The 13,523-nt window shown below is 43.3% G+C and overlaps 1 long non-coding RNA gene across 1 annotated transcript; it reads right to left on the bottom strand.

Moving 5' to 3' along the window:
• Positions 1-3,772: 3,772 nt before the first annotated feature.
• On the bottom strand, positions 3,773-12,302 carry LOC125940957 (uncharacterized). Its single transcript, XR_007464118.1, has 3 exons — positions 12,247-12,302; positions 5,130-5,213; positions 3,773-3,981 (listed from the first exon to the last, which is right to left on the bottom strand). It is a non-coding gene; the product is annotated as an uncharacterized LOC125940957 (long non-coding RNA).
• Positions 12,303-13,523: the final 1,221 nt, after the last annotated feature.

Raw genomic sequence — 13,523 nt, 5'->3', positions numbered from 1 at the left:
GTAGTTAGTTCTGCTCGTGTTAACATTCCAAGGTTCTAGTTGAAGTAATTTATAAAAAGAATTATGCTGCGGTAAGGATGCCAGTTTTGTTAATGTGTCATCATTCTTAACTTTTCCAATTCTATATAAGCGACAACGCCTATATTCTGTACAAGGTTTCAATTTTTATAGCTCTAAGCTTTGAAAACAAAGGAGCGGTGTGGCAGAGATATGGTGCATGGGAGACAAGGCGTATTGCTCTTTTTTGCAATACTATGAATTTATGCATGTTCTCCGCTGAACTATTAACTTAATTTATGCATGTTCTCCGCTGAAGTCGTTCCCCAGACAAGAATTCCGTACTGAACTAAAGAAAAAACATTGAATTATATAAAAGCATATTAATAGATGTAGGAAGGTAATTACAATGGCAACGCATAGTACCGATTGCTCTGGACAGTTTACTTAGTGATTTACTTGGTAATCCCATGACATTGTTTCGGAAAAAGTATACGCCAAGTGATTTGAAAGACGGTACTATTTCTATTTCAGCATTGTTTAAAATAATAGGGAAGAGCTGGAACTGTTTGTTACGTGGGTGAATCAACATTGCCTTTGTTTTTTCTACGTTAATCTTAAGATAATTATTTGTCGCCCACGTGTTCATCTTTGCAAGTGTCATTTGCTCGATTTGACATTTCAGAACCTGAGTCACCCTCAAAAAACAGGCTGGTGTCGTCTGCATAAATTACGCATTTTCCAGACGCGTCAACATTGACTACTTCATTTATGTATAAAATGAAAAGATACGGATCCAGTATACTCCTCTGCGGTAGGCCTGTTTTTAAAGGCAACTCAGAATGGTCTCCGGCTATATCTACGAACTGAGACCTGTGTTGAAGGTAGAACGTAATAAGAGAATGAGCTGGGCCTTGAATGCCATAACGATCCAGTTTTTAAATAGAACTTTGTGACTGATTAGTTCGAATGCTTTGGAAAAATCAAGAAAAATTCCAAGCACCATTTTCTTCGCCTCAAATTTTTGTAATATAAGTTCCTTTTGGGTCAGCAGGGCTAATTCAGTCGACCTATTTTTACGAAAACCAAACTGTGCAGGACTTATGGTATTAAACTGATCAGTAAATGAACAAAACCGTGTTAAGATCACCTTCTCTAAGCCTTCTCTAGTTTGAAAGATCAGTCTTATTGCCTTTCTTTAATATTACTGTGACCTTTGCCGTCTGCATGCTACGTGGGAAAAACCTGAAGATAAACACAGATTAAAAATGTACCCTAGACAAGGTTCAATTGTGTCAATAACAAATTTTACCGGCGCTATTTGAATACCAAATGCGTCAGTAGCTCTACTGTTACTTAAGGACAAGAATGAAAAATGAATTCCTGCTTTGTAACCCCCTTTAGGAATATTGAGTGACTGTTAGGTGAGTTCATATACGAGAGGTCGGTATTATCTGATACTTGAGCAAGGGACAGAAAGAATTCGTTAAAAGCATTAGCAAGATCAATCCCTCTAAGTTCAAGGCCGTCTTTTAAAAGTAGTTCTTTCTAGCTCGGTCCTTGTTATCGAAGCGAGTGTCCTCCAAATTTTATCAGGGCATCCTGCCGTCGAGTTGAAGAGATTAAAGTGATAGTGTTTCTTAGCAACCCTTTTATTCTTTAGTGTCGTAGTTTCTGTATTCCTTAAATGCTTTCAATGCCTCCGGCGATTTACGTTGCATGAATGACCTGTACAACCTGTCTCTTATTTAAAAGCTTAAGCAGGCGCTCATTTATCCATGGCTTGCGGCATTGTTTGGTGGGCTTGAACGTTTTCACCGGAAAACATGCATAATATATTTCCATAATTTTTGAATGAACCTGTCATAGGCCGCATCTGCTCTTTTCTTTACACACATCATCCCCCCCTCCCCCCCCCCCCCAAAAAAAAAAAAAACACTGGCAAGACAATCTCGGAAAGTAGACAACCTAATAGCATTTATGACGCTGTAAGAAAACGTTTGATGCGGTTGTTTTTGTTTTTTAACTGCAGTGGCAATCGATATGAATACAGGTAAGTGATCACTAACTGCGTATACTAAAACACCAGATTTTACAGAAGGCATGTCAAAGTTAGTTATGAACAAGTCCAATTCAATCTGTCATGTTGCCGTAACTCGCGCAGGCGACGTAATGACGTTTTGACAGAGATGGATATGTAACAGGGATTCTAATTAAATTTTGCTGTTATTCTGAGCAATCATTTATATTCAGGTCACCGCCAAGAACTATTTGATAATAGCTGATGTCAACAAATTCTAACAGTGAATCTAAATATGATAAAAAAAGAAAATTTCCTGATGGCGGCCGGTAGCAAACACAGAAAATTACATTACTGCATTTAACAACAACAGTTTCGTAGTGCTGATTAGTGTAACATAATTCAGAGAGAAGCTCAGAGTTAAATAAATTTGAAATCAAGCATTGAGACACCTTCGTCACGTTGATCACGGTGGTTCATCTAAAAAGATTTGTAACCAGGAAAATTATACACATCGTCTTCCGAAACAAACCATGTTTCCGAAAACATGACAATATTAAATGGTCCTTCCATTCTGCCAAAAAAAAAGTAAGTTCGTCTCTTGTTTCTGCCAGACCCTAAGGTTAAAATGTATACAACTACAGCAATTCGAACCGTGGCTTCGGATAATTGTATCTAAGTCAGATAAATTTTCTCAGTCCATCAAAAAGATCAATAAATATGTTAGCTATACAATTCAACTGCTGCATACAGTTTATCGAGGTCAGCCGTGCAACGAATGACAACCGCAGATTCATTCTCTTTCTTTCGAACAAGAATTTTTCCGTTCGCATGCCACGCGAATCGATGATCATTTGCACTCGCCCATTCCTTCACGCGGCGCAGCAACTGCCGGTTCTGTGCGGTCATGTTTTCACAGATTGAAATATTTGAGCTCATGCTTCTTAAAACTTTTCGCTTTTCAATACATCTATTTCGCAGAGACAGCTGTGAAAATCGCACGATGATTGCGGGTATTTTGCCTTGTCTCGAAGGCAATCTATCTATGCACGGCCTCAACGTCACTCGCGGTCAGCTCTGACAAGCTAACTGATCTTGCCACATCATTTAGCTTTGTCAGGAGGTTTTCATTATCAGTTACCGGTATTCCATGCACTTCAACATTCAACTTCCTGCTGTGCCATTCAAGGTCGTTTACTGAGGTTCTGAGTCGCTGAATGTCGCTTGGGATTGCACCGTCTTCCGAGTTTAGAGACCGTTTTCTTCAAGCTGGTTATTGCTTTTTCCTGGGCAATTTGACGACTCCCTATTTCATCGTATTTTTGAGACATTAGCTGAATTGAAGCGTTCACTTCTACTTGTCTCGGCAAGCTAGCAAGCATGTCGAGTTTGCGAGTAAGTTCTCCCAAAAAGACCGAGAGGTCGGGATTCATCGCCTGTCATTTTGCTGCGTTAGCTTTTGGCGCTCTGCACGCCGAACATCGCCACGCCTTGCGCCCGCTCTCACCTTTGCTTTTATATGTTGCTTCACTGCAGCCAGAACAATCACCGAGATGGTAGCCGTACTCACATTCGGAGCATTTCATGAAGCGTCCATCTACGCGGAGGGAGTCGCTGCATAAACGGCATTGCCTCTTCATGGCCCCACTAGCTGTATATATAGTGCAAAGAGCACTAAACTACAAGGCACTTGACACCAAAATTATCGTATATCAAGCAACACGGGGGCAACGGAGGGGGCGGCGGCAAAAATACGGGGCCGAAAAAGTATTTAGGAATGAACTTCCGTTCACCAACCTGCAAAGGGTCGAATAAAGATGTAAGGGGGCGTCCTTCTGCCACCGCCGTCACCGCCCGTGTGATCTGGATTAGCTTGATCGCCACGAGCGCGACCAGCACAGCCAAGATGAACATGGTTCGTGACGTAAGTGTAGTCGTGACGTCACTTTCCGTGTTGAATTGGGCTGCAAAGGGTCAAATAAAGATGTAAGGGGGCGTCCTTCTGCCATCACCGCCCGTGTTTTGTTCGTTTGGAAAATAAACTTTGCAGTTGCATAAGGATTCTTCCTGAACGATTGATTTAGACCCGAACTAGCCGGGAGGCAAGCAGATCGCTGAACGAGGACGAATCACTAGAAAACGAGAAGCTCAACGATGCTCAACATCTGCTCCGCCGAATCTCACAAGGTGGAGGAAGGCCCGTGAAAGGCAACAATTCAACTAAGTTTCGCGCCATACTACAAATAAAACTCGTACAGCTTTTCCAGATACAAAGCTATGCAATTGAACCGGTTGTAATGGCATTTAGCTGCGCGCAAAGTGTGCTAAAGCCAACTAGCGGCGCTGTGCGCTGGTCGAACGCTCCAAAAGTGGAACGAACTCTGTTTGTGGTTGGTTCTATTTTTTGCGAGCCAATAAACTGACAAATCACCGCGTTGGATGAGAAAACAGCATCTTCTGCTTTCACCGCTAAACTAAGTCATGCTATGAACCCGGTATGTCGCCACGTGACATAACATGTGTCGTGATCAACTTCAGACCTTCCGAGACAGTTATCATTCCGGCTACCGTACTTGCAGACAAAATTACATTAGCGAGGGGACAGTCTTTCGTTTCAAGACTGAACCTGGATAGGCTGTTTGTCGGCGCGGCCGCTAGGTAGCGAGCGCTTACGTGGAGTCGCGAGTACAACTGTCGTGTTGCGCCAGCCAGCTGTTCCGTTAGATCTTTGGCCTGTGCATTATGGCAAGACTGATCACTTCCGTTGTGACAGGCACCTGTTCGACTGAGTAAATCAGTGGGATCATTGGACAATACCCCATGGTTTATGAAATGTGATGCACTATCGAGAATCCAGCTACTGGAAATTAGGTGCTAACGTTTAAATTTAACTATATCTAACATATTGTAGTCTGTCAATTTGCGTGCGCGGAAAACATGTGAGCAGGTATGCGCACACATGGACTACGAAAGCGATATATATACGGCAACTATAAAAATTTGTTCACATACATAGGGCCCTAATTAAACCAATCATTGAGAACCACATACAACACTCGAAGCGTTTAAATAACCCTGTGTGCCATTTGACAGGCTTCATTAGAAAAATTACCTTTTTTATGTAGAAATCCAGTACCAAAACCAAGGAAGTCCTCAGAGGATGCACGTCGTCAACGCGTCCACTGGGGACTTCTTCCTGCACAAGCATTTGGAAAGCAGAAGTAATTCAATTGCTGTAGAAATGGTCCTACTTGTTCGCGCTCTCATCCAAATACCTTTAGTGTCTCAACCGCTCCTTGCGAGGCCCTAAACTAACCGCATAAGGACTTTATGAAGTGCCCGAGAAATCGCTCAGTCGAAAATAGCAACAAAAATAGTGTGAATGCTATTTGAAGTCAATTTCAGTAGGCAGCGGGTGCCGGCAAAATGTTTTCTGCCATGTTGACAGAGAAATTCGCATACCTGGTAACAAAATGCACCTTTTCATGTGGATCACACGGTATGACCTTTTTTGGCACAGCAGAATATTTCAATGGTTCATAACGCTGCCTGTTGTTGCGGGCCATCATCACCATCATCGTTATCATCGGTTTATATTTATGACCCCTGAAGGACCATGGCCTCTCCCTGCGATCTCCAATTACCCCTGTCTTGCGCTAGTTGATTCCAGCTTTTTGAGATTTTTCGATAAAAGTTAGAATTCTGGCTTCTCTCAGAGATTCAAAAGGCACCTGAAAGGCAAACATTTCAAAGCCAGAAAGCACAGTAGTAGTGCAGTAGTAGTCCTGGTCTGGAGGATGGGTTTCAGGTCTGTTTTGAGAAATATAAGGAGCGGGGACGTGGTGGTGTTGAAGGACTAGGGAACCTATTTTGTAGGCAAAGAGAAGTACGAAAACATCAATCGAGATTTACTTTTTGTCATTATGGGAATATGTTTGCTCGTTTCGTGTTTCATGTTCGCCCTAAAATATCACGCTAGAAATCTGAAAGCTGTGTTTCTATAGGTTAAGACATGCGACTGTTATGGCGACTGAACAAAAAAAAAAAAAGGTCAACCTCAGTCGACTCTTGGTTTTCTACCAATAGCATGGTGGGATACTTTTATGACAGGCGTAGTATTTTATGTCTATATTAAATGTAACTTTACACCAGGTTGTGCACGAATAATATTTCGACGGCTGTTAGTATGAACCGTCACTTTGTAGTATTTTTTATTTAACATGTTTATATTATTGACCCTTTCTTGGTAGTCTTATGGTTGACCAAAACAATAATTTGTCCTTTGTTGTTTAGGGACGGCGATCTTTTTATGCAATCCTTGCGGGTTCTTACCTAACAAGCAATTATTTGGTAAGATTAACTAATGTAAACTTAGCTAGCAGTGAGAGAAATGTGGCAATACATGAGTAAAATACCAAGCGAATAAAAATGTTTAGCAAATTATGCGCTACCACATTTCATTGTAAAATGTAGAACATTTGGCAGTAATAATTTAAGATCACTGTATTCGTGACTTTTGAATGTGATGCCACATAATTGCTAATTCACCTGAAAGTATCTAAAACGCTTGCTTTCACTTTTGTGAATTCGAGTTTATTAACAGCTCTAACGCGGCTGCGGCTCGTATGTCTCTCTTCGCTATCACGCGACTGCTCGTCGCCCGAGCGAGCCACCCAAGGTGGCTTGGAAACCCACGCTATTTCTCGAGTTTAGCGTCTTTGGTTGAGCCTAGCGCAAACACCCAAGGTTGCCTTGCGTTTTGCGCATGCTCAGTTGTGGCCCGTTATCTGGTTGGGGCCCCAAGGCACGTGGGGCCCCAATTCTAAACTCTCTTATAATAACTACGAAACATCGGAGAAATACCGGAGATACCAGAAATAATAAGTACGATAAAATAACGCCGAAATAGCAGAGATTTCATGATCGAACTTCTTTGTGACGTCACTCATTTGTAATTAGCTCATTTAGCTTTATATTGAAGTTTTTGAAATTTTCCTCTGCTAATGATGTTGGTGTGTTAGACTTTTTAGAGCGTTCATTGGACCATTTTGTTGATCTCTTTGAGTCGAAAACTAGTACAGATGATTTATGGGAATACTATTTTGAAACGGTCATGGATTGTATTAAAAATTACATACCAAAGTGCTATAAAAGAATTAAAAGGAAAAATCCTTGGATTACAAGGGAAGTGATACATCTAAAGAGACGATTAAGGCGGAAACGTGGGGACTGTTCGAGGTATCCAACCCCCGATAAGAAGAACTCAATTCAACGCATGAGCCAAGACCTGAAATGCCTTATAAAAGAATGTAAAGATAAGTTTTATAATGTGACACTTACGAAGTTCCTTAAAGAGGCGCCCCAGAAGTTCTGGCGTTATGTCAACCCATCCACAAAACCATTATCTCCAGAATCCAGCAGTACAGCTACAATGCAAGCTGATAATTTTAATGATTACTTTACATCCGTTTTTACTAAAGATAACGGTCATATACCTCTTGTAGCCAACACACCCGCTAGACCCCCTATTGTAGACATTGAAATCAATGAACAAGGTGTTCTAAATCTCTTGCTGAATATCGATATTAAGAAGAGCCCTGGTCCTGACGGCATTCCAAACGAGTTTTTGCGTAGATATGCAGAATGGAACTTTAAATACCTAACTAAAATTTTTCAGTCCTCTGTTGATGGTGGTTGCTTCCCGGTAGCATGGAAATGCGCAAAAATCATACCTATACACAAAGGTGGTAGTACTGCGGAAGTGGCAAATTATAGACCAATTTCAATTACAAGCGCGTGTTCTAAGCTCCTCGAACACATCATTTATAAACAACTAGTTTCTTACTTGGACAAGTACAACTTATTTTTTCCTGGGTTTCCGAAAAAAGCTTTCAACAACCACCCAACTCATTGAAATTGTACATGACCTCTCTGAAACCCTAAACTCCCGTGGTCAAACAGACATAATCTTCCTCGACTTTTCGAAAGCATTTGACAAAAGTATCCCATCCGAAGTTAATCACAAAAATTAATTCCGCATTTCAAAACCCCGCCATCACTCAGTGGTTTTCATCTTACCTTTCTTCTAGAGAACAATACGTTGAATTCGCCGGGTGCACATCACGCCCTTCCCGTGTTGTGTCAGGTGTTCCCCAGGAAGTGTGTTAGGTCCTGTCTTAATTCTGATATTTATAAATGACTTGCCTAATAATATTAGTGTCCCTGTCAGACTTTTTGCTGATGATTGTGTGATGTATAATAAAATTCGAAACAGTAATGATCAGGCCAATTTACAATCTAGTCTGCAAAAAATTAAGAAATGGTGTGACGACTGGCAGATGGAACTGAACGCAGCTAAATCTGTTGTTATGTCCATAACGAGAAAGAAAGAAATTTTGCATTTCCATTACAACATAAGTAGTATAACCATTAGCAGAGTCGATAAACATAAGTATCTAGGAATAACGTTCACTTCCGACCTCAGATGGAATCAACACATTGATGCTGTATGTAGTAAGGCCAGCAAAGCGCTTTGGAGTCTAAGGCGGAATATAAGTGCGTCGACACCTGAGGTAAAAATCTTAGCCTATAAATCCTTAATACGTCCTATCATGGAGTATGCTAAAACTGTATGGGATCCCTACACTAAATCCAACCAACAAAAACTTGATAAAATCCAGAGGTTAGCATCAAGGTTCATATTTAACAAGTATCGCTACTGCCAATCCCCCACTGAACTTTGTAAGCTTGCCGACTTACCTCCGCTAGATCTGCGTACCAGGTATGAGCGACTGAAACATATTTACCTTATCATAAATGGTCACTTACTTGTCGACAAACACAAATACTTCAAAATCTCGACAAATGAAACATCCAGACATCGTCATAGCCAGTACATCACACCCCCTCAAGTCAGAAATGACTGTTTTAAGTACAGCTTTATCCCGAGAGGTATTGCAGAATGGAATGCGCTCCCCGACTCTGTCATGTCAGCCTCATGCGTTGAAGAATTTTTACAATGTGTACACGATATTCTTTTTGCCGCTAACTAATATGTATATCATAACTTTGTCAAAGGTGTATCTGTTCATATTTCTTCTTTCGTATTTTTGGGGGGAATTTGCACAGTGCATAGAATTTAAACTGATTCACATCCCTGTTGAGACGTGTGCAGTTCTTCATTTACTTGCTTTTTTGTTGTCATACTTTATTATTGTATGTGTTCGTATCTTCCACTCCTGTAATGGCCCTTCATGGGCTGACAGTATTCTTAAATAAAAATAATAAATAAAATTACACTTGTTTTTAATTTTGGAAATAATTCAATGACGTTACCTAATACTGTAATATATGCAATAGAGCACGACCAATTTAATTAGATGTCAATGAGTACGTGTTAGTCAGAAACTAAGATTTTGTATCCTTTATTTCAAAAAGCAGGACATGATAGCACGTGTCATGAGCCCGCAAACCCGCACGTGTCATGAACCCGCTGGAAATATAGACATCACTAAACGAGCGATCCTGCGATGTCAAATTGAAATTAAATCCTTGGGTTTTTACTCGTCAAAACCACGATCTGATTATGCCCCATGTGACAGTGTCGGACTCCGCAATAATTTTGACCCTCTGTTTCTTTAACGTGCACCCAGTGCACGCTACACAGGCGTTTTTAATTTCGCCCCCATCAAAATACAGCCGGCGCGGCCGGGATTCGATCCCGCGACCTCGTGCTTAGAAGCCTAAAGCCAAATCCACTGATCGCCCACGGCGGGTGACGGCAACTTACTATGACATTAAGCAATAGTGGAAATGTAACTTTTCTGCCTTATTTGTTTTATTGCTTCCGCGTTAGAACCTGTTCCAATTCAATGAAAACAGGGTTGGTATAACGCAAAACTACTCAAATCTCTTTTGATTCCAAATTGACCGTTAGCCTCCGTGATAGGTATAAACGGCTCCAGCTCAGCCCATTTGGGTATGGAGGCCGCCCATATGGCCATAGCCGGAGCCGGTTTGAGCAATCATGGAGTGCTATTGGCCGACTTGGAATGAAGAGTTTGGAATAGTTTTATGGTATACTGGCGCAGGAGGCTCATTCTGAGAAGTTAAGCGATGCCTGCAGTCCCCGCCAATACTTGGGCATTTTGATGAAAAGGCCGACACCGAGGTTCACACAAACGCAAGTGGCGTAGGGCTTGGCGCTGTATTGCTCCAAACAAATGACGGCCTTGAACGAGTCATCGCATGCGCCAGCAGGTCTCTGTCGAAGGAAGGCTAAAGGCAATTATTTGACGACCGAAAGAAAGGGAGTGTCGCCATCGTCTGGGCGGTCACAAAATTTCGACCCTAGTTGTATGGCAAGGAGCGCAAGGTTGTTAGCGACCACAGTGCTTAATGCTGGCTCGCCAAGCTGAAGGATCTGTCAGGTCGCCTGCCTCGCTGGCGCTTACGGTTACAGAAGTTTGACGTGACAGTAGTCTATATAAGCCAGGGACAATAGGTCAACATACCTCCTAGTCGTGCCAGACAATCTGCGGCAAGAGATTGTGGAAGTGTCCCGCACCGAGCCTACCGCGGGACATCTAGGATTCGTTCGTACTTTACTGAGAATTAGAGAAAAATACTACTGGCCCCGTGTCAACGTCGATGTTGCTCACTACGTAAGGTCCTGCCATGACTGTCAGTGCCGTAATACCCGACCTGCCAGGCCGGCTGGACTACTACAGCCTATCGACCCACCAGCAAATTTAGCTCTTTCAATAAATCGGCACGGACCTGCTCGGTCCGTTCCCGACGTCGACTTGCGCAAACGAGTGGCTAGTAATGGCGACGGAGCACCTGACGTGCCAGGACGTGCCAGGAAATTCGTCAGGAAATTCGTCAGGAAGTGCACTCGACGTCGCAAGATTCTTTGTGAGGAAGATCGTTCTCCGGCAAGGTGCACCCGAGGTTCTGATTACCGACAGGGGAACGGCGTTCACTGCTGAGCTCACGCAGCAGGTTCTGCGTTTCAGCCACACGTGTCATCGCCGAACTGCCACCTACCACCCCCAGATGAACAGCCTGACGGAACGCTTAAACAAGACGCTTAAACAAGATGCTCGCCATGTACGTGGACGTCGAGCACAATACCTGGGATGAAGTTCTGCTATACGTCACATTAGCGTATAATACAGCGCAGCAATAGGCAACGCATATGACTTCTTTCAAACTCGTTTTTGCCCGAGAAGCCACTACTACGTTGGATGCCATGCTAACCCACGTCGACGACGAGAACATCGACAAAAATGTTACCGGCTTTCTACAACGTGCCGAGGAAGCGCCCGCCAGCTTGTCCGAACACTCAGCAAGCGGCAGCAACACACTGACGCCCGACATTTCCGACGGTGGGAACAAGACTTCGCGCCTGATGATCGTGTGATGGTGTGGACGCCGATTCGCCGTCGCTACTTTGGTCCCTACAAGGTCACATGGCGCTTACGAAGTTCTTCCGAATGGAGTGACGCAATCATAACGACGCCGAACGCGCCCCGAAGTCGTCCGCGTCAAGCGCACGAAGTTTTTCCAGCGTTAGCTGACTCGTGCACAATCTTTTGTATTTATTTTTCGTTGCTTGCAAGTTTAATGTTTTATTTGCATTGTTTTCTTTGCAACATCAGGACGATGCTTATTCGAGGGGAGCACTGCCACATGCCTTTATTTCTGTTGGTGTCCGTTGCTTTGCGCAGCAGCGCTTTCACCTCGTTTTCAGCGTCGCGTAAATAGCGTGTTGGAGATGCGTTTGATGCGCGGGCATGAACGCTGCGGGGCGTTCATTGACGCTGTTATAAATACCGGACTGGCGAGGGTGCTGGCTGTCTTTCCGACGACGTTCGACCGCACATGTTTTCGTCGCCGCCGAATAGTTTTGCCAGAAATTATCTCGTGGGCACAAGTTCGCCCAAATAAAGTCTATTTACCTCCAAGTCGCCTCGTCCCTGTGGCTACGGACAAAAAACCATAACTTCAACGGTACAATATAAACGGAACCTACGGTAACTGTTTTTTGTGTTCATGCAAATTCGGTGTTAATGTCATTAGCCAAAAGTGGCTGACTGGACACTCTTCAATGGTTGTATTTCCAGATAGTGCCTAGAGTAACAGTCACAACGAAATAAGCAAGCTATTTTAATTCAAACTTGTAAATTGCACTACGACGTAGTTGAAGTACGTGTCACAGTACTCACAGGAATTCCCTTGGCCTGTATGACCTGGCCAGTCACGCAGCGCTGTGGCGTTGGCTCCAGGAGAACGAGACCTGCCCTGAAAGAACAAGCAAAATGATGTTAGTCCTATAGTTGTCATGTCTAGTTTCGTATGCAATGACTGCACTGCAAAAGGCAGCGTCTGCGAAGACTTAGAACAGTTGCTGGGCCCTTTGGTAATATAGATTGTAGGGAATCTTTAGACACGGGAATTGCATAGGTTAAAAAAATTCAGAGCCCTTCCACTACTGTGAAGATGGAAGCCAGCGAAGCTGTGACTCTGGTGGGTTGGCTGTAGTGAATATTGCTATAGTGGAGTTATATACTATCATTATTGATTATACCTAGGACACCGGCGTCACCCGGCGCGATGGCCAAGTAGTGCATGCGTTTGCTGCGCCAAGTCCGCCCCCTATCATCATAGACTCGCGTATGAGCCACACCGTTCATAGTCACGGCGCAATGCACGGCAGAGTCAGGATCCTGTGAGATCTCTCCCGCTCCTGCTCTCGGCGGCTCATACCCACATATCCAACGCGGGTATGAGCCACACGTTATTTCTTTCTTGCCTTCCTTCTTTCTCTTTATATCCTTCCTTCCTTATTTTTTTTCTTTCTTGTCCTTGGCTCATACCCGCATACCCAATGGGGGTATGCACCACACGTGACTTTATAATCGTTAGTCGTGACGTAACTGGCGAACATGTGATGTTAATGGTGTCATGACCTATTAGTCATGTTAGTTATCCGTTTTGACACCTGTGCTAAGACATACCTGGCGAGAAAGCGCCACGCTCATGGAGCCAAACAAGCGTGCACATGCAGACGAAATTGTACACGCCGGTCAGTCTACGGGCGTGATTGCGCGTGCCGAGTACGCGCTCGTGCTCGGTGCGGCATCCAACGGCACGAGCGCAAAATAGAGGGGCGCCAACGAGCCAGGTGCAGAAGACAACGACGACGCTCGAGCCAATGCTGATGATGATAGTTTTTCTGCACGCGGACCCGATCCTGGGGAACCTAGTCCTTAAAAGCTTCGCTGTAAAAGCGAAACTAAACTGCCTCAGTGTTCAATTGCGCGCACCGATTTAAAATGCAGTGTTTTAAAAGCTTAATAAACGAAGGTACAGTTAAACCTGAATTTAAGAAGTTTGTAAAGTTCGCACTTTCTTGTATCGAAATTCAAAATTTTGATGCAAATTAGTAGTCACCGACTCATTTGTTTAGACGGAATGGGCCGTAAAATTTGCTAATTACTGT

This window comes from Dermacentor silvarum, chromosome 10 (genome assembly GCF_013339745.2).
Source record: "Dermacentor silvarum isolate Dsil-2018 chromosome 10, BIME_Dsil_1.4, whole genome shotgun sequence".
Classification (NCBI taxonomy): domain Eukaryota; kingdom Metazoa; phylum Arthropoda; class Arachnida; order Ixodida; family Ixodidae; genus Dermacentor; species Dermacentor silvarum.
This window is presented reverse-complemented; position numbering and strand designations above follow the sequence as displayed.